Below are 26,444 nucleotides of genomic sequence, written 5' to 3'. Positions count from 1 at the left end.
TAATTATGGACTGAGCGCAGGAAAAATATTGTAATCCATCTTCAAAACCCATTGAATCCCCATTTATGTCACAGGGTTACTGGAGCCAACTCAGCTCCTGTTGGGGCAAGGCGGGGCACACTCTGAATGGGTCACAAGTCTTTTGAAGCGCCCATTCACACTCAGGGACTGTTTGGAGATACCAATAATATACCAATTCACCTATGAAGTATTTTTATGAACTGCGTAAAGCCAGAGTACCTGGAGAAAATTCACGCATGCACGGGTATAGCATGCAAACTTTATGCAGAAAGGTCCCAGTCAGAATTTGAGGGCCTTCTGCCTGTGGGGCAATACACCACCATCCAGTCAAAATAAATTAATTATAATCGTTATTATGATTATAATTTGCTTCTTTGGACGTAAATTAACAGCAGTAAATTGTGTTGGTGGTGTGATGGTCTGGGGCTCTTTTGCTGCTGCATGACTCGATGTGGGGGGACCCATGTTTATTTATTTATTTTTTAATTTTAACAAAAATCCTGAAAGAAGATGGCCTCAGTGTGTTAGCGACCTCAAACTGAAGCCCTTTTGGGTTTTACTCCACCCATGAACAGTGTAGGAAAAAAAGACTTTATATTGGTCTATTGAAAGGCATAACCAGGCGCCTTATCAGATGCTGTGTCCTGTGGGCAATTTATGCTCATTGGCCAAAATTACGCCTTGATATAATAAAAAAAAAGAAGGTATTACTCCTTGTGACATTGATAAAAGAAAAGTATATGATTAGTCATTGTAAATTAGTGATTGTCAGTTTTCACAAACACTTGACTCCAGTTGTTGCCACTACAATTATCGATTTAATTAAAATTTACATGTATTATTATTACTATTGAACACCTCCATTAAAAACATATATGTCCATGTGTAATGTTTGTTTGATCTAAAACATTTTATATGATCTTTAAACACATTTTTTCAAACGTTTTCGTGTTACTGTTTTGAATATAAAGGTAATTGGCAATGATCTATATAATATATATACATTTCCTCCAACTTAATACAAACATTTTTTTATTTAACTTAGCAGCTACTTCTGTAAAAATGGCACCCTTAGATAAGAGAAGATGCTTAGAGTTACATATTCTGCAAGCAGAGAAAACTATGGATCTCCAAGATACAATACTTGGTTTGGAAAGCCGTTTCTTTTTAAATCTCTGGAACACATTTAAAAAAAGAAATACAATTTTAAAAATTACTACATTTTTCCACAGTTGACCAAGAAACAAAAGTTTTCATAAATAATTTTTTATTTTCTATCTCGCTTTACATTTGGTTTTATTATAAGTATAGTCTAATTGCGTTTGGTGTTTCATAATAATATACATTGATTTTTTATGTCTTATTTGGTATTGTAAATAATAAAACCTTGCACACTTATTTTCATAATATGCCTCTCTGGGAACCTCAGGTGGAGAACAGCAGCTGTGGTGATGCCTGGAAGACTCTAAAGTACATTTGATGTTTTAGAGAGTAAACGTTTTAGTCTGCACTGCCCCTGACACACATTTGGATGAACAAAAACATAAATGTATTTTTTGTACTGTCCATCATCTGGAAAAAGTAGTAAAGGAATTAAGTGAAAAAAGCCCCCCCCCCCCTTTTTTTTTTTTTGCTGATCATACAGACCAAATGAAAAGTTAATTCTCCACAACAGGCACCGCAGGAGCCCAGGCAGCCACGTTCGTCCTGAAACCCAGTATGGTGCATCTTGATGGCTGAATGCAAATTATTGCAAGATACTGTTTAAAATTTACTTTGCCCTTTCTTCCCTGAATTTTTAAAAGTAATTAAAGTGTTTCTATGTGTAGACCGTAGTCCACAAGGTGGTAAATCCTTTCTAAATCATCTTGTGATGTTGCACTATGCATGTCATAAACTTTCCAAATGCATACTTGCATTTCTCTATTTTTTTGCACCTCCTCCCCATTTCAAAAAGGATTCATAATCTTTATTTATATATTACATTTTTCAACCACCTGTACAAACCTGACAAAGTCAGACAGAAAATAGTGAAAGTAAAAATTCAATGTAAATCACATTTTTTCTTAATTTTCATTTATTTCTTTAAAAACTGAAATCTTTAATTTGATAGCAAAAGCAGTTCTAAATATAAAAACAAAACAACATCCAAAATGATATACCTATATGTATAAAGAGAATATTTAAAGCCATTTTCTACAGATTCACTTTTTGCATTAATTTAAAAAACATAATGAAATATTAAACCACTAAAAAGTATTAGAATTTTGGTTTTGTTTTGAGAGAAAAAAGCTTTTATTTTAAAGAATGGATTTTCCACATATGGAGGTGGAAATAATGGTTGTTGTTTTATTTTCCGTTTTTAACTGCATTTAATAACTTTTTTTTCCAGTGAATGAAAGACAATTTTAGAAACCATTAAATCTAAACATACTCCTGAAACAAAAATGAGGTATTCCTGAGGTAAAAAAGGTTAATTTCCCGCATATATATTCATCAGGAGTTTTATGTTGGCATCTCCTTGCACAGCTTCCTGTCTGTTTCAGCCTCTTTGCAGCTCACCTGACAATTTCTCTTGAGTGTTGGCCGCCCCCTCTTTCCTTCTCCCACCTCCTCTCCATTCCCTTCCTCCTCCTTTCCAAATCAGCTCTGGCTATCACGTGACCTGTCACACATCTGACATGTGTCATGGTCAAACCCAGACCAGCACAAGAAAACAGACTGGCAAAGGAAAAGCCTGGAGTCCAGCCTCACACTGGTACAAAATTTTTTTCTGAAAATTACCTTTGCAGATAAAAAGGAGGACATTTGTTAGATTTCTGTGGGAATTGAAAATTCTTCTTAAGCTAAAAACACAAAATGACAATGTGACAATAAAGGCATTCTATTCTATTCTATTCTAAAACAAACCTTAAAAAAGGAATTTAGAGGGTTAAGTAATCAATTTATTTAGTCATAACTGGAACATTTTGCCTCTGAAACATAATCAATCAAAGCTCAGAATCCATAAAAAACTAAAACAGTTAAGCCAAATTATTTGAATGGTTGAAAATTAAAATGTCTATATGATGCTATTAATGTGTTAAAAAACAAACCTTGAAACATTGTGTTCCAGTAATAGAGACCCTGTGACCTTCGTGTAATTTTCAATCCAATTTTATACACATTATATAATATACCTCATATCATGCCAACTGGATTTTCTTTTGTGATAGCAAGAATAAAATACATTAAAACTTGAATAGCTTGCATTACACACAAATTATCCTGAACGAAATAAAAGTATTAGCAAGGAGATGCAATCCATGGTCCAGAAACCAATTATCTTTTCACCTAATTCATACAGTTGTACCAAAATAATCTTGTTTGTATCTGTGGATACAGCTGCAATTTTCATGATTAGATTGGGTTTTCCATACATAACTGTATCCTTTATAACTCTCCTAGAAATATAGGACGGAGGTATGTAGGATGACTCTTATATTGAGGAACATGAAGAGAACAGCAGAAGAAATATAAAAAACCGAGTGGATTTTAGGGAGGAGTTGAAACAGACTTTGGGAGAATCAGGAGACTTTTTTTAATTGCCTCGATCATCAATTTCTTTCATTACTCAGTTTTGGCGCCCTCTACTAGTCTTTGCCCGTAGTAACCATAGTTCTTTTAGCTGCCGTTTAAAACTTTATAAACATATTTACCTTCAGGATCTTTTGAGGTTTTAAACATTTATAAAAGTATTTCCAAAGAGCACAGTAAAGGTCCGTTGAAAAGAAATCCATGAAGAAAACATATACAAGCTATAAACTTTACATACGGACATAGCCAGGTAAATCTAATGTAGATAGTTAACTTGCTTTATTTTTTCACATCTTTAGGAGGCCCTACTACTGCAGGGCATCAAAAAATTGAATCAAACTCTTGTTGTTCCTCCCCACGGAAATCTTTAGTAAAAGGCGAAAGATTTATGCGATCTGAAGAGAAACAAGAGTGCTGGCCTTGGAAGCACCAAGTGACCCGCCCCATTCACGGCACTACTACTTTAGGTAATGGTGTCAAATCGTGTAAGACAAAAAAGGCCAACTAAATGTTGAAAATACATTAAAACTTAAATAGCTTGCATTACACGCAAATGATCCAGAACAAAATAATAGTATTAGCAAGAAGATGCAATCCATGGTCCAGAAACCAATTATCTTTTCACCTAATTCATACATTTGTATGATTATTGTATTTTTGTGAGGGGGATGTATCTTTATGTATTGTGTATTTTGTCTTTCAGTGTCATATAAGCCCGTGTGGGCTGGGCACATTAGTGCATGACACTTAAATAAATCAAATCAATCAAAAAAAATGTACCAAAATAATCTTGTTTGACAAAATAATCTTGTTTGTTATTTCTCAGTTTTGGCGCCCTCTATTGGTCTTTGCCTGTAGTTACCATAGTTCTGTCAGCTGCCGTTATAAACTTTATAAACATATTTACCTTCATGATCTTTTGAGGTTTGAAACATTTATGAAATTATTTCCAAAGAGCACAGTAAAGATCTGTTGACAAGAAATCCACGAAGAAAACATATGCAACCACTAAACTTTACATACAGACATAGCCAGGTAAATCTAATGTAGATAGTTAACTTGCTTTATTTTTTTCACATCTTTAGGAAGCCCTACTACTGGAGGGCATCAAAAAATTGAATCAAACTCTTGTTGTTCATGATTTCCTGTTGTGTTTCATGATTTGCTGATGTGTTTCATGATTTGCTGTTGTGTTTCAGTATTTGTTAATTTGTACTGGGATTTGTTGTTGCATCTTAAATGTAAGTGTGACTTGCTCATTTCCGCCACCATAGAAAAAAATGTTTATAACAACTCCTCCCTAAAATCGTTTTTTTATATTTCTCCCTTCTTAGTCTTCTGCTGTTCTCTTCATCTTCCTCACCATAAGAGTCATCCTACATACCTCCGTCCATCCTACATACCTCCAGTACAGATATAAAGGATACAGTTATGTATGGAAAACCCAATCTAATCATGAAAATTGCAGCTGTATCCACAGATACAAACAAAATTATTTTGGTACAAATTTATTTATTTATTTATTTTTTTTTTTAACTTGTCCTGTCCAACAGCTAGGCAAACAGATGAGAGCTGAGGGCCTCTTGTGTTGGACATATTTTATTTTAACAAGAGGGGTTATTCATCTTCAGACAAACCAAAGGTATGTCTGAATAAACCCCTTTTGTAATTGAGGCCAAAATTTATTAATTTCAATCATGTTTGAAAATCTTTGGTGTTGGACCGGACGGAAAAGGAAAGAGGGGAAGAAGAGAGAGGGACGTTAGAGAGAGGGGGGGGTAGGAGGGTGATAATAGGAGGGGAAGGGGGGTAAGACCATGAAGCAGCATAGAGCAGACAGGTTTACTGGTTGTTTATCGTTACGGTACGGTTCAAATGTAGTACAAAAAGGGCGGGGCCTGTTCACACACACTCAAATATTATCAACACACCTGCTAGCCGCAAAAATGTCCACATGTCAACATGCACACAAAACAGATAGTGTTCACGAACGCATACCTATGCCTTTAAACCAACTAGTGTGAAATCTTTCATTCATTCAATCATGCAAACTATTAGTGCAAAGGTGAGCTAACACCTGTGCTCAGGTGAGTGTTTATGTTCTTCTAAAATGGATGGTGGAATGTGAAAAGAAGGAGGAGGAGCGCCCAGCCACACCCATACCCCCGCCGCAGCAGCAGCGGCAGCCGGAATTCCCCCAACGCCACACGGGAACAGGCAGGGAACAACCGCCCCCCGGGCGACCAAGACCGCCACCCAGGCCAGGGCCAGCCGGACCGCCGCGAGGCCCCCAGAGCCAGAGAGCAGGGAGGCGCAGAGGGAAAGAGAGCGCCGCCCCAGCCCAGCCAGGAAAGCAGCCCCCCGCCGCGCCGGAAGAGCCCAACGCAGGGCCCCACCGGAGAGGGACGCCCACAGCCCCAGACGAGCACCCCACCACCACCCAGGAGTTCCGGGCATCCCCCCGCCCCGACCCCAGGTACGAGCCAGGACCCCCCAAGGGAGACCCGCTCCGCACTCCAGGCAGCCACCCACCCGGCCCACGGTTGGTCCAGGTAGGAGCAAGGCAGGGGCCCGCCGCCCCCGCCCAGGAGGGGGGAACCCCGGGGAAAAAAGGGCGGCCCACAAGGGATGTTATAAATATGGCCCGACCAGGCTCGGCCATGTTGGAAGTTTGGCGGGGCCCAGCGCCCAGGGGCAAGGACCAGGACCCACCCCCCAGGGACACGAACACCCCCGGCTCAGGTGTAATATGAACCCCCCCACCGTGCGGAGAGAGCACCGCCGGGCCCAGGGAGCCGGCACCCAAGGGACACGGCCGCCATCGCCAAGGGGCCCGCACCCCCCACCAGGGAAGGGGTAGGGGACAGATGGACCCAGGTCCCACCTTCCTTGTAAAATGTGTGTGCGTGTATGGGTGCTTGAGAGGGTGTTTGTGTGCATGTGTGTGTGTTTATGTTTGAATGTATATATTGAAGGGGGAGGGGTGTGTGTACTAAGGGGGGTGCAGTTAAAATTGGCGAGTAGGGCACTAAGGGGACATCTCCTGATTACTCACAGTGATGTCCCCTCACCCTCCACACCAAGGGGCCCTAAATGTCTAAGGTGCGGTTAAAATTGGCGGGTAGGGTGCCAGGAGGACATCTGCTGCTTGCTTGCAGTGATGTCCAAGCACCCCCCCTACCAAGGACCCTACATGTCTAAGGTGCAAATAAAACCGAAAGAGGGGGGGCCCACTCCATACGGCAACCATAGGAGGGGGGCCACTCCCAAGTAGCCCCCCCCCAAGGCGCATCGCAGGCTAGACCCCCCACCCCCTCACCCTAATATGAGGTTATATAAGGAAGGGGGTAAGTTGGGGACAGCTGGTAGACTGTCCCCCGGTGGTCAAACAGCCGTCCCCCAGCCCACCCCCAGCAAAGGGGCCAGGGCCACCCAGCCCAGGGGCCCACCCCCGGAGGCGCCGACACCCCAGGCCCGGCACCACCCACCCCACACAGAGAGAGAGGAGCCAGAAAGCGTCGCCCCCCCCCGGAGCAAGCCCAGGCCCCCACCCCCAGACGCCGGCCCTAGAAGAGCTCTGGTCAGGCCTCGACGGGACCGAGGAGGCCAACCGGCCGAGGCAACCACTGATTGCCTCAGCGGAGACCCCGACCCGCTAGCCCCCCCGACCCGTACTAATAATGGGCCCCCCCTCCCCCCCAGAACGCCCCCCCACAGGACAGCGCCGACAAGCCCCCCACCCCACCCCACCCCAGACCCCGCAGCCGAAGCGGGTGACACCCAGAGCGACCGGGGGCCCCGAGAGGGTTGTCCCGTCCCGCCCCAGAGCCAGGGAAGGGCCGATCCCAGCCCCAGGTGCAGATGGGCAGCCCATCCGGCGCCGCTGGGCCCCCCCCACCCGAGCAGGGCCCCCCGCCAACCCCCCCCAGCACAGGCAAAGGGACCACCCCCCCAAGCCAAGCCAGACCACCACCCCACCCCCCCACCACGCACCCCCACACCCAAGCCCAGAGGACCACGCAGCGCCCCAGCCCGCCCCACCCAGGCACCGGACCCGACCCCCCGACCAACGGAGCCCCCCACCGCCCCTGCCAGGCACCGGAAGCCCCGACCCCCACCCCAAACCACGGCAGAAGGGCAAGGAGCAGCGACGACCAAGCCCCCCACCCCCTAAGTCATGGAGTCAACCACAGGAGACCAGAGAGACTGAATTCTTTCAAAGTTACTTGAGCTTTGGGCTGACATTTTTTCCAAGCTGATATGATCAAACAGCAGATTTCTATGTTGACTTATGTTTATATTTTTCTTGTTTTTCCAATTTATTAAAATAGTTTTTTTGGCAATACAAAGAGTTATGAAAATGATAGAAGCTAATCCTTCTTCTATATCGATGGCACTCATGTCACCAAGCACACAAAGTGACGGTGAGGCAGTGATTGAAACCTTAAGCCAGACTGATAAATCGGCACATACCTGCTGCCAGAGAGCCTGGACAGGAGTGCAGAACCACAGTGCGTGCATGTAGCTGTCGGGTAGATTATTATCACAGTGCTCGCAAATGTCTGAGTTACTGAGACCCATCTTGAACATCCTCTGTCCAGTGTAGTAAATTCTGTGAAGGGTTTTGAGATGGATTAGCTGCAGATTTGGACTTTTTGTCAGTTTAAAGGTGTTTAGACAAAGTTCTGACCAGAAGCTTTCATCTGTGCTGATGCTCAAATCTGCATCCCATTTTTTTGTTGGAAGGGCAATATTGTTATCTAAATTACATAAAAGTTTGTATATTTTGGAGAGAGTTCTATTCAGAGATTAATCAGAGTGGTAACTACATCTGGTAGCTTTAAATCGTCGTCTTTAATTTTATACTTTTTAGTAATACTTGATTTAAGTTGCTGATATTCCAAGAAGTTATTTATTCCATGTTTGTCTTGAAGTTCCTGGGGGGTTATGAATCTTCTATCAATAATTACGTGCTCTAGTTGTTTTATGCCCCCTGCTTGCCAAGCTGGGAAGTGAATCATTTTTTTGTTAATAAGGATGTCCGGGTTGTTCCAGATGGGTGTCATTTTGCACGGTTGAATTGATGATTTTGATATTTTGAGAAATTCCCACCAGGCTGTTAAGGTGGCATTTATATTAATGCTTTTGAAACAATCCTGTTTTTTAACTGTTTGGCTAATAAATGGTAGCTGTGACAGGTTGATCTTTCCACATAACGCCTGTTCCAAGTCTAACCATGAGTTGGTTTCTGGATTATTTTTTAACCATTTTAAGATGTATTGTAATCTATTTGCAAGAAAGTATTTGTGGAAGTTAGGTAATTCTAATCCTCCACAGTTTTTTGCAGATTTTAAAGTTTTTAGACTAATTCTTGCAGGTTTGTTGTTCCATAGAAAGCTTGATATGGATGAGTCTAATGTTTTGAACCATTTTAATGGCGGTTGTGTGGGAATCATTGAGAAGAGATAATTAACCTTGGGTAAGATTTTCATTTTAACCGTGGCTACCTTGCCCATAAGGGACAAAGGCAGGTTGGTCCAGCGTGTTAGATCGTCCTGTATGCTTTTCAGTAATGGGGTGTGGTTTAGCTGCACCAGTTCTGATAGTTTGGGGGAAAAGTAGATACCCAGATATTTGATATTTCCTGTTTTAACTGGAATTGTGAGTCTTTGTTCCATATTCTTGTTGAGTGGTAATAAAACAGACTTATTCCAATTAATGGAATAGTCTGATATGGAGGAGAATTCATTTATGATCATTGCTGTTTCATTTACAGAATGTAAATTCCTTAAAAACAGTAATATGTCATCCGCATAAAGACTAATTTTATGATGGCTGTGTTTGGTTTTTATTCCTATAATGCTCTCATTCTGTCTTATTGCTGCAGCTAAAGGCTCAATGAATATAGCAAAAAGAGAAGGAGAGAGTGGGCAGCCCTGTCTGGTTCCTCTTCCAAGAAAAAACCTGTTTGAAGTCTGTTTATTAGTTCTAACTGATGCATTGGGGTTGTGATATAATATTTTGATCCAATTGATGAATGCTTCTCCAAAACCAAACTTCTGGAGGGCAGCAATAAGGAACTTCCAATTAACTCTGTCAAAGGCTTTTTCAGCATCCAGCGATAGTACCGTCATTTCCTGGTTTTTAATGGTGGCAAAGTCTATTATATTAACTAGTCTACGGACATTATCATCCGAGTGTCTGCCTTTGATGAATCCAGTCTGGTCGAAGTGAATTATGTGAGGAGTGATTTTTTCTATTCTCTGTGCTAGTGCTTTGCAGATAATTTTTACATCTGCATTGATTAGAGAAATAGGGCGATAGCTTGAAGGACTAGTGGGATCTTTGTCTGGTTTTAGAAGAAGAATTATGTTGGCTGAGTTCATGTTAGGTGGCATTGATTGGCTCTCATTAATAGATGTGACAGTTTTATAAAATGTTGGTGCCAGTTGTTCCCAGAATTCTTTATAAAACTCAGCAGGAAAGCCGTCAGGCCCTGGTGCTTTACCATTGGGCATAAGTAACAGAGCTTCATGAAGTTCAGACGGCGAGAGCGGAGAATCTAAGTTTGTGATTTGATCCTCATTTAGCCTGGGTAGGTTTACATTATTAAGAAATGAGTCAATACTTTGCTCTGACGGATTGATCTGCGGTGTGTACAGGTTTTTATAAAAGTTTTCAAATGCGTTATTAATTTTGACCGGGTCAATTTGGTACAAATTTATGAATTAGGTGCAAAGGGGGCCAGTTTAGCTCGTGCTGGTTTGCAGTGCATTCCGTCCTTGAAACCAGGGCTCAAATCCAGGCTGCTCCCTATTCCCTTCTCTGCTGCTGTGCCAGTCCCAAGCCCATTCAGTTTGAGAGGGTTGCATCAGGAAAAGCATCCGGCGTGAAAACATTGACAAGTTTAATATGCGACTCATCCTCATGGGAGGGTTGTTTCACTGTGGAGACCCTTGATGGGAAAAGCCAGAAGTGAGAATTAGGTGAAAAGGTAATTGGTTTCTGGACCATGGATTGTATCTTCTTGCTAATACTATTATTTTGTTCTGGATCATTTCTATGAAATGCAAGCTATTTAAGGTTTAATGTATTTTAAATATTTAGTTGGCCTTCTTTGTCTTACACGATTTGACACCATTACCTAAAGTTGTAGTGCCGTGAATGGGGCGGGTCACTTGGTGCTTTCCAAAGCCAGCACTCTTGTTTCTCTTCAGATCGTATAAATCTTTTGCCTTTTACTAAAGATTTCTGTGGGGAGGAACAACAAGACTTTGATTCAATTTTTTGATGCCATGCAATAGTAGGGCTTCCTAAAGATGTGAAAAAATAAAGCAAGTTAATTATCTACATTAGATTTACCTGGCTATGTGCGTATGTAAAGTTTATAGCTTGTATATGTTTTCTTCATGGATTTATCAACAGATCTTTACTGTGCTCTTTGGAAAAGCTTTTATAAATGTTTAAAACCTCAAAAAATCGTGAAGGTAAATATGTTTATAAAATTTTAAACGGCAGCTGAAAGAACTATGGTTACTACAGGCAAAGACTAGTAGAGGGCGCCAAAACTGGGTAATGAAAGAAATTGATGATCGATGCAATAAAAAAAGTCTCCTGATTCTCCCAAAGTCTGTTTCAACTCCTCCCTAAAATCCACTCAGTTTTTTATATTTCTCCCCTCTTGGTCTTCTGCTGTTCTCTTCATGTTCCTCAATATAAGAGTCATCCTACATACCTCCGTCCTATATTTCTAGGAGAGTTATAAAGGATACAGTTATGTATGGAAAACCCAATCTAATCATGAAAATTGCAGCTGTATCCACAGATACAAACAAGATTATTTTGGTCCAAATGTATGAATTAGGTGAAAAGATAATTGGTTTCTGGACCATGGATTGCATCTTCTTGCTAATACTATTATTTTGTTCTGGATCATTTGCGTGTAATGCAAGCTATTTAAGTTTTAATGTATTTTCAACATTTAGTTGGCCTTCTTTGTCTTACACGATTTGACACCATTACCTAAAGTTGTAGTGCCGTGAATGGGGCGGGTCACTTGGTGCTTTCCAAGGCCAGCACTCTTGTTTCTCTTCAGATCGTATAAATCTTTCGCCTTTTACTAACGATTTCCGTGGGGAGGAACAACAAGAGTTTGATTCAGTTTTTTGATGCCCTGCAGTAGTAGGGCCTCCTAAAGATGTGAAACAGTAAAGCAAGTTAACTATCTACATTAGATTTACCTGGCTATGTCCGTATGTAAAGTTTATAGCTTGTATATGTTTTCTTCATGGATTTCTTTTCAACAGATCTTTACTTTGCTCTTTGGAAATACTTTTATAGATGTTTAAAACCTCAAAAGATCGTGAAGGTAAATATGTTTATAAAATTTTAAACGGCAGCTGAAAGAACTTTGGTTACTACAGGCAAAGACTAGTAGAGGGCGCCAAAACTGAGTAATGAAAGAAATTGATGATCGATGCAATTAAAAAAGTCTCCTGATTCTCCCAAAGTCTGTTTCAACTCCTCCCTAAAATCCACTTGTTTTTTTATATTTCTCCCCTCTTGGTCTTCTGCTGTTCTCTTCATCTTCCTCAATATAAGAGTCATCCTACATACCTCCGTCCTATATTTCTAGGAGAGTTATAAAGGATACAGTTATGTATGGAAAACCCAATCTAATCATGAAAATTGCAGCTGTATCCACAGATACAAACAAGATTATTTTGGTCCAAATGTATGAATTAGGTGAAAAGATAATTGGTTTCTGGACCATGGATTGCATCTTCTTGCTAATATTATTATTTTTTTCTGGATCATTTGCGTGTAATGCAAGCTATTTAAGTTTTAATGTATTTTCAACATTTAGTTGGCCTTCTTTGTCTTACACGATTTGACACCATTACCTAAAGTTGTAGTGCCGTGAATGGGGCGGGTCACTTGGTGCTTTCCAAGGCCAGGACTCTTGTTTCTCTTCAGATCGTATAAATCTTTCGCCTTTTACTAAAGATTTCCGTGGGGAGGAACATTAAGAGTTTGATTCAGTTTTTTGATGCCCTGCAGTAGTAGGGCCTCCTAAAGATGTGAAACAGTAAAGCAAGTTAACTATCTACATTAGATTTACCTGGCTATGTCCGTATATAAAGTTTATAGCTTGTATATGTTTTCTTCATGGATTTCTTTTCAACAGATCTTTACTTTGCTCTTTGGAAATACTTTTATAGATGTTTAAAACCTCAAAAGATCGTGAAGGTAAATATGTTTATAAAATTTTAAACGGCAGCTGAAAGAACTTTGGTTACTACAGGCAAAGACTAGTAGAGGGCGCCAAAACTGAGTAATGAAAGAAATTGATGATCGATGCAATTAAAAAAGTCTCCTGATTCTCCCAAAGTCTGTTTCAACTCCTCCCTAAAATCCACTTGTTTTTTTATATTTCTCCCCTCTTGGTCTTCTGCTGTTCTCTTCATCTTCCTCAATATAAGAGTCATCCTACATACCTCCGTCCTATATTTCTAGGAGAGTTATAAAGGATACAGTTATGTATGGAAAACCCAATCTAATCATGAAAATTGCAGCTGTATCCACAGATACAAACAAGATTATTTTGGTCCAAATGTATGAATTAGGTGAAAAGATAATTGGTTTCTGGACCATGGATTGCATCTTCTTGCTAATATTATTATTTTTTTCTGGATCATTTGCGTGTAATGCAAGCTATTTAAGTTTTAATGTATTTTCAACATTTAGTTGGCCTTCTTTGTCTTACACGATTTGACACCATTACCTAAAGTTGTAGTGCCGTGAATGGGGCGGGTCACTTGGTGCTTTCCAAGGCCAGGACTCTTGTTTCTCTTCAGATCGTATAAATCTTTCGCCTTTTACTAAAGATTTCCGTGGGGAGGAACATTAAGAGTTTGATTCAGTTTTTTGATGCCCTGCAGTAGTAGGGCCTCCTAAAGATGTGAAACAGTAAAGCAAGTTAACTATCTACATTAGATTTACCTGGCTATGTCCGTATATAAAGTTTATAGCTTGTATATGTTTTCTTCATGGATTTCTTTTCAACAGATCTTTACTTTGCTCTTTGGAAATACTTTTATAGATGTTTAAAACCTCAAAAGATCGTGAAGGTAAATATGTTTATAAAATTTTAAACGGCAGCTGAAAGAACTTTGGTTACTACAGGCAAAGACTAGTAGAGGGCGCCAAAACTGAGTAATGAAAGAAATTGATGATCGATGCAATTAAAAAAGTCTCCTGATTCTCCCAAAGTCTGTTTCAACTCCTCCCTAAAATCCACTTGTTTTTTATATTTCTCCCCTCTTGGTCTTCTGCTGTTCTCTTCATCTTCCTCAATATAAGAGTCATCCTACATACCTCCGTCCTATATTTCTAGGAGAGTTATAAAGGATACAGTTATGTATGGAAAACCCAATCTAATCATGAAAATTGCAGCTGTATCCACAGATACAAACAAGATTATTTTGGTCCAAATGTATGAATTAGGTGAAAAGATAATTGGTTTCTGGACCATGGATTGCATCTTCTTGCTAATATTATTATTTTTTTCTGGATCATTTGCGTGTAATGCAAGCTATTTAAGTTTTAATGTATTTTCAACATTTAGTTGGCCTTCTTTGTCTTACACGATTTGACACCATTACCTAAAGTTGTAGTGCCGTGAATGGGGCGGGTCACTTGGTGCTTTCCAAGGCCAGCACTCTTGTTTCTCTTCAGATCGTATAAATCTTTCGCCTTTTACTAAAGATTTCCGTGGGGAGGAACAACAAGAGTTTGATTCAATTTTTTGATGCCCTGCAGTAGTAGGGCCTCCTAAAGATGTAAAAAGTAAAGCAAGTTAACTATCTACATTAGATTTACCTGGCTATGTCCGTATGTAAAGTTTATAGCTTGTATATGTTTTCTTCATGGTTTTCTTTTCAACAGTTCTTTACTGTGCTCTTTGGAAATAGTTTTATAGATGTTTAAAACCTCAAAAGATCGTGAAGGTAAATATGTTTATAAAGTTTTAAACGGCAGCTGAAAGAACTATGGTTACTACAGGCAAAGACTAGTAGAGGGTATGAGGTGCCGTGTAGGACATTATTCAGAATTAGCATTCATAAACACATATGAAAACTCTCACACACACTAGTGAAATGCTTGTATACATACAACTGAAAATATATTCATTCACATACACATGTGAAATCTTTCACATACACATGTGAAAATGCTCTCACACACACTACCGAAATCCTCTCACACTCACTACAAAAATCCTCTCACACTCACTACCGAAAGTGTCTGTGAGAGGATTTCAGTAGTGTCTGTGAGAGGATTTCAGTAGTGTCTGTGAGAGGATTTCGGTAGTGTGTGTGAGAGCATTTTCGGTAGTGTGTGTGAGAGGATTTCGGTAGTGTGTGTGAGAGGATTTCAGTAGTGTCTGTGAGAGGATTTCAGTAGTGTCTGTGAGAGGATTTCGGTAGTGTGTGTGAGAGCATTTTCAGTAGTGTGTGTGAGAGGATTTCAGTAGTGTGTGCGAGAGGATTTCGGTAGTGTGTGTGAGAGGATTTCAGTAGTGTCTGTGAGAGGATTTCAGTAGTGTCTGTGAGAGGATTTCAGTAGTGTCTGTGAGAGGATTTCGGTAGTGTGTGTGAGAGCATTTTCGGTAGTGTGTGTGAGAGGATTTCAGTAGTGTGTGTGAGAGGATTTTCGGTAGTGAGCGTGAGAGGATTTCAGTAGTATGTCTGAGAGCATTTTCGGTAGTGTGTGTGAGAGGATTTCGGTAGTGTGTGTGAGAGGATTTCAGTAGTGTCTGTGAGAGGATTTCAGTAGTGTCTGTGAGAGGATTTCGGTAGTGTGTGTGAGAGCATTTTCGGTAGTGTGTGTGAGAGGATTTCAGTAGTGTGTGTGAGAGGATTTCAGTAGTGTGTGTGAGAGGATTTTCGGTAGTGAGCGTGAGAGGATTTCAGTAGTGTGTGTGAGAGATTTCACATGTGTATGTGAATGAATATATTTTCAGTTGTATGTATACAAGCATTTCACTAGTGTGTGTGAGAGTTTTCATATGTGTTTATGAATGCTAATTCTGAATAATGTCCTACACGGCACCTCATAAGAGGGCGCCAAAACTGAGTAATGAAAGAAATTGATGATCGATGCAATTAAAAAAGTCTCCTGATTCTTCCAAAGTCTGTTTCAACTCCTCCCTAAAATCCACTCGGTTTTTTATATTTCTTCTGCTGTTCTCTTCATGTTCCTCAATATAAGAGTCATCCTACATACCTCCGTCCTATATTTCTAGGAGAGTTATAAAGGATACAGTTATGTATGGAAAACCCAATCTAATCATGAAAATTGCAGCCGTATCCACAGATACAAACAAGATTATTTTGGTCCAAATGTATGAATTAGGTGAAAAAACAATTGGTTTCTGGACCATGGATTGCATCTTCTTGCTAATACTATTATTTTGTTCTGGATCATTTGCGTGTAATGCAAGCTATTTAAGTTTTAATGTATTTTCAACATTTAGTTGGCCTTCTTTGTCTTACATGATTTGACACCATTAACCAAAGTTGTAGTGCCGTGAATGGGGCGGGTCACTTGGTGCTTCCAAGGCCAGCACTCTTGTTTCTCTTCAGATCGTATAAATCTTTCGCCTTTTACTAAAGATTTCCGTGGGGAGGAACAACAAGGGTTTGATTCAATTTTTTGATGCCCTGCAGTAGTAGGGCCTCCTAAAGATGTGAAAAAGAAAAGCAAGTTAACTATCTTCATTAGATTTACCTGGCTATGTCCGTATGTAAAGTTTATAGCTTGTATATGTTTTCTTCATGGATTTCTTTTCAACAGATCTTTACTGTGCTCTTTGGAAATACTTTTATAAATGTTTAAAACCTCAAAATATCCTGAAGGTAAATATGTTTATAAAGTTTTAAACGGCAGCTGAAAGAACTATGGTTACTACAGGCAAAGACTAGTAGAGGGCGCCAAAACTGAGTAATGAAAGAAATTGATGATCGATGCAATTAAAAAAGTCTCCTGATTCTCCCAAAGTCTGTTTCAACTCCTCCCTAAAATCCACTTGGTTTTTTATATTTCTCCCCTCTTGGTCTTCTGCTGTTCTCTTCATCTTCCTCAATATAAGAGTCATCCTACATACCTCCGTCCTATATTTCTAGGAGAGTTATAAAGGATACAGTTATGTATGGAAAACCCAATCTAATCATGAAAATTGCAGCTGTATCCACAGATACAAACAAGATTATTTTGGTCCAAATGTATGAATTAGGTGAAAAAACAATTGGTTTCTGGACCATGGATTGCATCTTCTTGCTAATACTATTATTTTGTTCTGGATCATTTGCGTGTAATGCAAGCTATTTAAGTTTTAATGTATTTTCAACATGTAGTTGGCCTTCTTTGTCTTACACGATTTGACACCATTACCTAAAGTTGTAGTGCCGTGAATGGGGCGGGTCACTTGGTGCTTTCCAAGGCCAGCACTCTTGTTTCTCTTCAGGTCGTATAAATCTTTCGCCTTTTACTAAAGATTTCCGTGGGGAGGAATAACAAGAGTTTGATTCAATTTTTTGATTCCCTGCAGTAGTAGGGCCTCCTAAAGATGTGAAAAAGTAAAGCAAGTTAGCTATCTACATTAGATTTACCTGGCTATGTCCGTATGTAGAGTTTATAGCTTGTATATGTTTTCTTCATGGATTTCTTTTCAACAGATCTTTACTATACTCTTTGGAAATAGTTTTATAGATGTTTAAAACCTCAAAAGGTCGTGAAGGTAAATATGTTTATAAAGTTTTAAACGGCAGCTGAAAGAACTATGGTTACTACAGGCAAAGACTAGTAGAGGGCGCCAAAACTGAGTAATGAAAGAAATTGATGATCGATGCAATTAAAAAAGTCTCCTGATTCTCCCAAAGTCTGTTTCAACTCCTCCCTAAAATCCACTTGGTTTTTTATATTTCTCCCCTCTTGGTCTTCTGCTGTTCTCTTCATGTTCCTCAATATAAGAGTCATCCTACATACCTCCGTCCTATATTTCTAGGAGAGTTATAAAGGATACAGTTATGTATGGAAAACCCGATCTAATCATGAAAATTGCAGCTGTATCCACAGATACAAACAAGATTATTTTGGTCCAAATGTATGAATTAGGTGAAAAGATAATTGGTTTCTGGACCATGGATTGCATCTTCTTGCTAATACTATTATTTTGTTCTGGATCATTTGCGTGTAATGCAAGCTATTTAAGTTTTAATGTATTTTCAACATTTAGTTGGCCTTCTTTGTCTTACACGATTTGACACCATTACCTAAAGTTGTAGTGCCGTGAATGGGGCGGGTCACTTGGTGCTTCCAAGACCAGAACTCTTGTTTCTCTTCAGATCGTATAAATCTTTCGCCTTTTACTAAAGATTTCCGTGGGGAGGAATAACAAGAGTTTGATTCAATTTTTTGATGCCCTGCAGTAGTAGGGCCTCCTAAAGATGTGAAAAAATAAAGCAAGTTAACTATCTACATTAGATTTACCTGGCTTTGTCCGTATGTAAAGTTTATAGCTTGTATATGTTTGTCTTCATGGATTTCTTTTCAACAGATCTTTACTGTGCTTTTTGGAAATACTTTTATAAATGTTTAAACCTCAAAAGATCCTGAAGGTAAATATGTTTATAAAGTTTTAAACGGCAGCTGAAAGAACTATTGTTACTACAGGCAAAGACTAGTAGAGGGCGCCAAAACTGAGTAATGAAAGAAATTGATGATCGATGCAATTAAAAAAGTCTCCTGATTCTCCCAAAGTCTGTTTCAACTCCTCCCTAAAATCCACTCGGTTTTTTACATTTCTTCTGCTGTTCTCTTCATGTTCCTCAATATAAGAGTCATCCTACATACGTCCGTCCTATATTTCTAGGAAAGTTATAAAGGATACAGTTATGTATGGAAAACCCAATCTAATCATGAAAATTGCAGCTGTATCCACAGATACAAACAAGATTATTTTGGTACATTTTTTTTGATTGATTTGATTTATTTAAGTGTCATGCACTAATGTGCCCAGCCCACACTGGCTTATATGACACTGAAAGACAAAATACACAATACATAAAGATACATCCCCCTCACAAAAATACAATAATCATACAAATGTATGAATTAGGTGAAAAGATAATTGGTTTCTGGACCATGGATTGCATCTTCTTGCTAATACTATTATTTTGTTCTGGATCATTTGCGTGTAATGCAAGCTATTTAAGTTTTAATGTATTTTCAACATTTAGTTGGCCTTTTTTGTCTTACACGATTTGACACCATTACCTAAAGTTGTAGTGCAGTGAATGGGGCGGGTCACTTGGTGCTTTCCAAGGCCAGCACTCTTGTTTCTCTTCAGATCGTATAAATCTTTCGCCTTTTACTAAAGATTTCCGTGGGGAGGAACAACAAGAGTTTGATTCAATTTTTTGATCCCCTGCCGTAGTAGGGCCTCCTAAAGATGTGAAAAAGTAAAGCAAGTTAACTATCTACATTAGATTTACCTGGCTATGTCCGTATGTAAAGTTTATAGCTTGTGTATGTTTTCTTCATGGTTTTCTTTTCAACAGATCTTTACTGTGCTCTTTGGAAATAGTTTTATAGATGTTTAAAACCTCAAAAGATCCTGAAGGTAAATATGTTTATAAAATTTTAAACGGCAGCTGAAAGAACTATGGTTACTACAGGCAAAGACTAGTAGAGGGCGCCAAAACTGAGTAATGAAAGAAATTGATGATCGATGCAATTAAAAAAGTCTCCTGATTCTCCCAAAGTCTGTTTCAACTCCTCCCTAAAATCCACTCGGTTTTTTATATTTCTTCTGCTGTTCTCTTCATGTTCCTCAATATAAGAGTCCTCCTACATACCTCGGTCCTATATTTCTAGGAGAGTTATAAAGGATACAGTTATGTATGGAAAACCCGATCTAATCATGAAAATTGCAGCTGTATCCACAGATACAAACAAGATTATTTTGGTCCAAATGTATGAATTAGGTGAAAAGATAATTGGTTTCTGGACCATGGATTGCATCTTCTTGCTAATACTATTATTTTGTTCTGGATCATTTGCGTGTAATGCAAGCTATTTAAGTTTTAATGTATTTTGAACATTTAGTTGGCCTTCTTTGTCTTACACGATTTGACACCATTACCTAAAGTTGTAGTGCCGTGAATGGGGTGGGTCACTTGGTGCTTTCCAAGGCCATCACTCTTGTTTCTCTTCAGATCGTATAAATCTTTCGCCTTTTACTAAAGATTTCCGTGGGGAGGAACAACAAGAGTTTGATTCAATTTTTTGATGCCCTGCAGTAGTAGGGCCTCCTAAAGATGTGAAAAAATAAGGCAAGTTAACTATCTACATTTGATTTACCTGGCTATGTCCGTATGTAAAGTTTATAGCTTGTATATGTTTTCTTCATGGATTTCTTTTCAACAGATCTTTTCTGTGCTCTTCTGAAATACTTTTATAAATGTTTAAAACCTCAAAAAATCCTGAAAGTAAATATGTTTATAAAGTTTTAAACGGCAGCTGAAAGAACTATGGTTACTACAGGCAAAGACTAGTAGAGGGCGCAAAAACTGAGTAATGAAAGAAATTGATGATCGATGCAATTAAAAAAAGTCTCCTGATTCTCCCAAAGTCTGTTTCAACTCCTCCCTAAAATCCACTCGGTTTTTTATATTTCTTCTGCTGTTCTCTTCATGTTCCTCAATATAAGAGTCATCCTACATACCTCCGTCCTATATTTCTAGGAGAGTTATAAAGGATACAGTTATGTATGGAAAACCCAATCTAATCATGAAAATTGCAGCTGTATCCACAGATACAAACAAGATTATTTTGGTACATTTTTTTTGATTGATTTGATTTATTTAAGTGTCATGCACTAATGTGCCCAGCCCACACGGGCTTATATGACACAGAAAGACAAAATACACAATACATAAAGATACATCCCCCTCACAAAAATACAATAATCATACAAATGTATGAATTAGGTGAAAAGATAATTGGTTTCTGGACCATGGATTGCATCTTCTTGCTAATACTATTATTTTGTTCTGGATCATTTGCGTGTAATGCAAGCTATTTAAGTTTTAATGTATTTTCAACATTTAGTTGGCCTTCTTTGTCTTACACGATTTGACACCATTAACCAAAGTTGTAGTGCCGTGAATGGGTCGGGTCACTTGGTGCTTCCAAGGCCAGCACTCTTGTTTCTCTTCAGATTGTATAAATCTTTCGGCTTTTACTAACGATTTCCGTGGGGAGGAACAACAAGAGTTTGATTCAATTTTTTGATGCCCTGCAGTAGTAGGGCCTCCTAAAGATGTGAAAAAGAAAAGCAAGTTAACTATCTTCATTAGATTTACCTGGCTATGTCCGTATGTAAAGTTAATAGCTTGTATATGTTTTCTTCATGGATTTCTTTTCAACAGATCTTTACTGTGCTCTTTGGAAATACTTTTATAAATGTTTAAAACCTCAAAAGATCCTGAAGGTAAATATGTTTATAAAGTTTTAAACGGCAGCTGAAAGAACTATGGTTACTACAGGCAAAGACTAGTAGAGGGCGCCAAAACTGAGTAATGAAAGAAATTGATGATCGATGCAATTAAAAAAGTCTCCTGATTCTCCCAAAGTCTGTTTCAACTCCTCCCTAAAATCCACTCGGTTTTTTGTATTTCTCCCCTCTTGGTCTTCTGCTGTTCTCTTCATCTTCCTCAATATAAGAGTCATCATACATACCTCCGTCCTATATTTCTAGGAGAGTTATAAAGGATACAGTTATGTATGGAAAACCCAATCTAATCATGAAAATTGCAGCTGTATCCACAGATACAAACAAGATTATTTTGGTCCAAATGTATGAATTAAGTGAAAAAACAATTGGTTTCTGGACCATGGATTGCATATTCTTGCTAATACTATTATTTTGTTCTGGATCATTTGCGTGTAATGCAAGCTATTTAAGTTTTAATGTATTTTCAACATTTAGTTGGCCTTCTTTGTCTTACACGATTTGACACCATTACCTAAAGTTGTAGTGCCGTGAATGGGGCGGGTCACTTGGTGCTTTCCAAGGCCAGCACTCTTGTTTCTCTTCAGATCGTATAAATCTTTCGCCTTTTACTAAAGACTTCCGTGGGGAGGAACAACAAGAGTTTGATTCAATTTTTTGATGCCCTGCAGTAGTAGGGCCTCCTAAAGATGTGAAAAAGTAAAGCAAGTTAGCTATCTACATTAGATTTACCTGGCTATGTCCGTGTGTAAAGTTTATAGCTTGTATATGTTTTCTTCATGGATTTCTTTTCAACAGATCTTTACTATACTCTTTGGAAATAGTTTTATAGATGTGAAAACCTCAAAAGGTCGTGAAGGTAAATATGTTTATAAAGTTTTAAACGGCAGCTGAAAGAACTATGGTTACTACAGGCAAAGACTAGTAGAGGGCGCCAAAACTGAGTAATGAAAGAAATTGATGATCGATGCAATTAAAAAAGTCTCCTGATTCTCCCAAAGTCTGTTTCAACTCCTCCCTAAAATCCACTTGGTTTTTTATATTTCTCCCCTCTTGGTCTTCTGCTGTTCTCTTCATCTTCCTCAATATAAGAGTCCTCCTACATACCTCCGTCCTATATTTCTAGGAGAGTTATAAAGGATACAGTTATGTATGGAAAACCCGATCTAATCATGAAAATTGCAGCTGTATCCACAGATACAAACAAGATTATTTTGGTCCAAATGTATGAATTAGGTGAAAAGATAATTGGTTTCTGGACCATGGATTGCATCTTCTTGCTAATACTATTATTTTGTTCTGGATCATTTGCGTGTAATGCAAGCTATTTAAGTTTTAATGTATTTTGAACATTTAGTTGGCCTTCTTTGTCTTACACGATTTGACACCATTACCTAAAGTTGTAGTGCCGTGAATGGGGCGGGTCACTTGGTGCTTTCCAAGGCCAGCACTCTTGTTTCTCTTCAGATCGTATAAATCTTTCGCCTTTTACTAAAGATTTCCGTGGGGAGGAATAACAAGAGTTTGATTCAATTTTTTGATGCCCTGCAGTAGTAGGGCCTCCTAAAGATGTGAAAAAATAAGGCAAGTTAACTATCTACATTTGATTTACCTGGCTATGTCCGTATGTAAAGTTTATAGCTTGTATATGTTTTCTTCATGGATTTCTTTTCAACAGATCTTTACTATACTCTTTGGAAATAGTTTTATAGATGTTTAAAACCTCAAAAGGTCGTGAAGGTAAATATTTTTATAAAGTTTTAAACGGCAGCTGAAAGAACTATGGTTACTACAGGCAAAGACTAGTAGAGGGCGCCAAAACTGAGTAATGAAAGAAATTGATGATCGATGCAATTAAAAAAGTCTCCTGATTCTCCCAAAGTCTGTTTCAACTCCTCCCTAAAATCCACTCGGTTTTTTATATTTCTCCCCTCTTGGTCTTCTGCTGTTCTCTTCATCTTCCTCAATATAAGAGTCCTCCTACATACCTCTGTCCTATATTTCTAGGAGAGTTATAAAGGATACAGTTATGTATGGAAAACCCGATCTAATCATGAAAATTGCAGCTGTATCCACAGATACAAACAAGATTATTTTGGTCCAAATGTATGAATTAGGTGAAAAGATAATTGGTTTCTGGACCATGGATTGCATCTTCTTGCTAATACTATTATTTTGTTCTGGATCATTTGCGTGTAATGCAAGCTATTTAAGTTTTAATGTATTTTCAACATTTAGTTGGCCTTCTTTGTCTTACACGATTTGACACCATTACCTAAAGTTGTAGTGCCGTGAATGGGGCGGGTCACTTGGTGCTTTCCAAGGCCAGCACTCTTGTTTCTCTTCAGATCGTATAAATCTTTCGCCTTTTACTAACGATTTCCGTGGGGAGGAACAACAAGAGTTTGATTCAGTTTTTTGATGCCCTGCAGTAGTAGGGCCTCCTAAAGATGTGAAACAGTAAAGCAAGTTAACTATCTACATTAGATTTACCTGGCTATGTCCGTATGTAAAGTTTATAGCTTGTATATGTTTTCTTCATGGATTTCTTTTCAACAGATCTTTACTTTGCTCTTTGGAAATACTTTTATAGATGTTTAAAACCTCAAAAGATCGTGAAGGTAAATATGTTTATAAAATTTTAAACGGCAGCTGAAAGAACTTTGGTTACTACAGGCAAAGACTAGTAGAGGGCGCCAAAACTGAGTAATGAAAGAAATTGATGATCGATGCAATTAAAAAAGTCTCCTGATTCTCCCAAAGTCTGTTTCAACTCCTCCCTAAAATCCACTTGTTTTTTTATATTTCTCCCCTCTTGGTCTTCTGCTGTTCTCTTCATCTTCCTCAATATAAGAGTCATCCTACATACCTCCGTCCTATATTTCTAGGAGAGTTATAAAGGATACAGTTATGTATGGAAAACCCAATCTAATCATGAAAATTGCAGCTGTATCCACAGATACAAACAAGATTATTTTGGTCCAAATGTATGAATTAGGTGAAAAGATAATTGGTTTCTGGACCATGGATTGCATCTTCTTGCTAATATTATTATTTTTTTCTGGATCATTTGCGTGTAATGCAAGCTATTTAAGTTTTAATGTATTTTCAACATTTAGTTGGCCTTCTTTGTCTTACACGATTTGACACCATTACCTAAAGTTGTAGTGCCGTGAATGGGGCGGGTCACTTGGTGCTTTCCAAGGCCAGGACTCTTGTTTCTCTTCAGATCGTATAAATCTTTCGCCTTTTACTAAAGATTTCCGTGGGGAGGAACATTAAGAGTTTGATTCAGTTTTTTGATGCCCTGCAGTAGTAGGGCCTCCTAAAGATGTGAAACAGTAAAGCAAGTTAACTATCTACATTAGATTTACCTGGCTATGTCCGTATATAAAGTTTATAGCTTGTATATGTTTTCTTCATGGATTTCTTTTCAACAGATCTTTACTTTGCTCTTTGGAAATACTTTTATAGATGTTTAAAACCTCAAAAGATCGTGAAGGTAAATATGTTTATAAAATTTTAAACGGCAGCTGAAAGAACTTTGGTTACTACAGGCAAAGACTAGTAGAGGGCGCCAAAACTGAGTAATGAAAGAAATTGATGATCGATGCAATTAAAAAAGTCTCCTGATTCTCCCAAAGTCTGTTTCAACTCCTCCCTAAAATCCACTTGTTTTTTATATTTCTCCCCTCTTGGTCTTCTGCTGTTCTCTTCATCTTCCTCAATATAAGAGTCATCCTACATACCTCCGTCCTATATTTCTAGGAGAGTTATAAAGGATACAGTTATGTATGGAAAACCCAATCTAATCATGAAAATTGCAGCTGTATCCACAGATACAAACAAGATTATTTTGGTCCAAATGTATGAATTAGGTGAAAAGATAATTGGTTTCTGGACCATGGATTGCATCTTCTTGCTAATATTATTATTTTTTTCTGGATCATTTGCGTGTAATGCAAGCTATTTAAGTTTTAATGTATTTTCAACATTTAGTTGGCCTTCTTTGTCTTACACGATTTGACACCATTACCTAAAGTTGTAGTGCCGTGAATGGGGCGGGTCACTTGGTGCTTTCCAAGGCCAGCACTCTTGTTTCTCTTCAGATCGTATAAATCTTTCGCCTTTTACTAAAGATTTCCGTGGGGAGGAACAACAAGAGTTTGATTCAATTTTTTGATGCCCTGCAGTAGTAGGGCCTCCTAAAGATGTAAAAAGTAAAGCAAGTTAACTATCTACATTAGATTTACCTGGCTATGTCCGTATGTAAAGTTTATAGCTTGTATATGTTTTCTTCATGGTTTTCTTTTCAACAGTTCTTTACTGTGCTCTTTGGAAATAGTTTTATAGATGTTTAAAACCTCAAAAGATCGTGAAGGTAAATATGTTTATAAAGTTTTAAACGGCAGCTGAAAGAACTATGGTTACTACAGGCAAAGACTAGTAGAGGGTATGAGGTGCCGTGTAGGACATTATTCAGAATTAGCATTCATAAACACATATGAAAACTCTCACACACACTAGTGAAATGCTTGTATACATACAACTGAAAATATATTCATTCACATACACATGTGAAATCTTTCACATACACATGTGAAAATGCTCTCACACACACTACCGAAATCCTCTCACACTCACTACAAAAATCCTCTCACACTCACTACCGAAAGTGTCTGTGAGAGGATTTCAGTAGTGTCTGTGAGAGGATTTCAGTAGTGTCTGTGAGAGGATTTCGGTAGTGTGTGTGAGAGCATTTTCGGTAGTGTGTGTGAGAGGATTTCGGTAGTGTGTGTGAGAGGATTTCAGTAGTGTCTGTGAGAGGATTTCAGTAGTGTCTGTGAGAGGATTTCGGTAGTGTGTGTGAGAGCATTTTCAGTAGTGTGTGTGAGAGGATTTCAGTAGTGTGTGCGAGAGGATTTCGGTAGTGTGTGTGAGAGGATTTCAGTAGTGTCTGTGAGAGGATTTCAGTAGTGTCTGTGAGAGGATTTCAGTAGTGTCTGTGAGAGGATTTCGGTAGTGTGTGTGAGAGCATTTTCGGTAGTGTGTGTGAGAGGATTTCAGTAGTGTGTGTGAGAGGATTTTCGGTAGTGAGCGTGAGAGGATTTCAGTAGTATGTCTGAGAGCATTTTCGGTAGTGTGTGTGAGAGGATTTCGGTAGTGTGTGTGAGAGGATTTCAGTAGTGTCTGTGAGAGGATTTCAGTAGTGTCTGTGAGAGGATTTCGGTAGTGTGTGTGAGAGCATTTTCGGTAGTGTGTGTGAGAG

The 26,444-nt window shown here is 38.8% G+C and overlaps 17 non-coding genes across 17 annotated transcripts; 16 read left to right on the top strand and 1 right to left on the bottom strand.

Moving 5' to 3' along the window:
* Positions 1-3,898: 3,898 nt before the first annotated feature.
* LOC111946542 (U5 spliceosomal RNA) lies at positions 3,899-4,012 on the bottom strand. Its single transcript, XR_002872276.1, has one exon. It is a non-coding gene; the product is annotated as a U5 spliceosomal RNA (small nuclear RNA).
* A 6,784-nt stretch (positions 4,013-10,796) lies between these two features.
* LOC111946500 (U5 spliceosomal RNA) lies at positions 10,797-10,908 on the top strand. Its single transcript, XR_002872234.1, has one exon. It is a non-coding gene; the product is annotated as a U5 spliceosomal RNA (small nuclear RNA).
* A 764-nt stretch (positions 10,909-11,672) lies between these two features.
* Positions 11,673-11,786, top strand: LOC111946504 (U5 spliceosomal RNA). Its single transcript, XR_002872237.1, has one exon. It is a non-coding gene; the product is annotated as a U5 spliceosomal RNA (small nuclear RNA).
* A 767-nt stretch (positions 11,787-12,553) lies between these two features.
* On the top strand, positions 12,554-12,667 carry LOC111946550 (U5 spliceosomal RNA). Its single transcript, XR_002872283.1, has one exon. It is a non-coding gene; the product is annotated as a U5 spliceosomal RNA (small nuclear RNA).
* A 767-nt stretch (positions 12,668-13,434) lies between these two features.
* LOC111946551 (U5 spliceosomal RNA) lies at positions 13,435-13,548 on the top strand. Its single transcript, XR_002872285.1, has one exon. It is a non-coding gene; the product is annotated as a U5 spliceosomal RNA (small nuclear RNA).
* A 766-nt stretch (positions 13,549-14,314) lies between these two features.
* LOC111946511 (U5 spliceosomal RNA) lies at positions 14,315-14,428 on the top strand. Its single transcript, XR_002872245.1, has one exon. It is a non-coding gene; the product is annotated as a U5 spliceosomal RNA (small nuclear RNA).
* A 1,796-nt stretch (positions 14,429-16,224) lies between these two features.
* LOC111946554 (U5 spliceosomal RNA) lies at positions 16,225-16,338 on the top strand. Its single transcript, XR_002872288.1, has one exon. It is a non-coding gene; the product is annotated as a U5 spliceosomal RNA (small nuclear RNA).
* A 767-nt stretch (positions 16,339-17,105) lies between these two features.
* LOC111946497 (U5 spliceosomal RNA) lies at positions 17,106-17,218 on the top strand. Its single transcript, XR_002872231.1, has one exon. It is a non-coding gene; the product is annotated as a U5 spliceosomal RNA (small nuclear RNA).
* A 767-nt stretch (positions 17,219-17,985) lies between these two features.
* LOC111946556 (U5 spliceosomal RNA) lies at positions 17,986-18,099 on the top strand. The gene has a single exon (XR_002872290.1). It is a non-coding gene; the product is annotated as a U5 spliceosomal RNA (small nuclear RNA).
* An 890-nt stretch (positions 18,100-18,989) lies between these two features.
* Positions 18,990-19,102, top strand: LOC111946489 (U5 spliceosomal RNA). The gene has a single exon (XR_002872224.1). It is a non-coding gene; the product is annotated as a U5 spliceosomal RNA (small nuclear RNA).
* A 755-nt stretch (positions 19,103-19,857) lies between these two features.
* Positions 19,858-19,971, top strand: LOC111946509 (U5 spliceosomal RNA). Its single transcript, XR_002872243.1, has one exon. It is a non-coding gene; the product is annotated as a U5 spliceosomal RNA (small nuclear RNA).
* An 890-nt stretch (positions 19,972-20,861) lies between these two features.
* LOC111946506 (U5 spliceosomal RNA) lies at positions 20,862-20,975 on the top strand. Its single transcript, XR_002872239.1, has one exon. It is a non-coding gene; the product is annotated as a U5 spliceosomal RNA (small nuclear RNA).
* A 767-nt stretch (positions 20,976-21,742) lies between these two features.
* On the top strand, positions 21,743-21,856 carry LOC111946494 (U5 spliceosomal RNA). Its single transcript, XR_002872228.1, has one exon. It is a non-coding gene; the product is annotated as a U5 spliceosomal RNA (small nuclear RNA).
* A 766-nt stretch (positions 21,857-22,622) lies between these two features.
* LOC111946484 (U5 spliceosomal RNA) lies at positions 22,623-22,736 on the top strand. Its single transcript, XR_002872219.1, has one exon. It is a non-coding gene; the product is annotated as a U5 spliceosomal RNA (small nuclear RNA).
* A 767-nt stretch (positions 22,737-23,503) lies between these two features.
* Positions 23,504-23,617, top strand: LOC111946505 (U5 spliceosomal RNA). Its single transcript, XR_002872238.1, has one exon. It is a non-coding gene; the product is annotated as a U5 spliceosomal RNA (small nuclear RNA).
* Positions 23,618-24,384: 767 nt separating this feature from the next.
* On the top strand, positions 24,385-24,498 carry LOC111946553 (U5 spliceosomal RNA). Its single transcript, XR_002872287.1, has one exon. It is a non-coding gene; the product is annotated as a U5 spliceosomal RNA (small nuclear RNA).
* A 766-nt stretch (positions 24,499-25,264) lies between these two features.
* Positions 25,265-25,378, top strand: LOC111946512 (U5 spliceosomal RNA). Its single transcript, XR_002872246.1, has one exon. It is a non-coding gene; the product is annotated as a U5 spliceosomal RNA (small nuclear RNA).
* The last annotated feature ends 1,066 nt before the right edge of the window (positions 25,379-26,444 follow it).

This window comes from Oryzias latipes, chromosome 19, assembly GCF_053564925.1.
Source record: "Oryzias latipes strain Hd-rR chromosome 19, Olatipes_Hd-rR_3.1".
Lineage (NCBI taxonomy): Eukaryota > Metazoa > Chordata > Actinopteri > Beloniformes > Adrianichthyidae > Oryzias > Oryzias latipes.
This window is presented reverse-complemented; position numbering and strand designations above follow the sequence as displayed.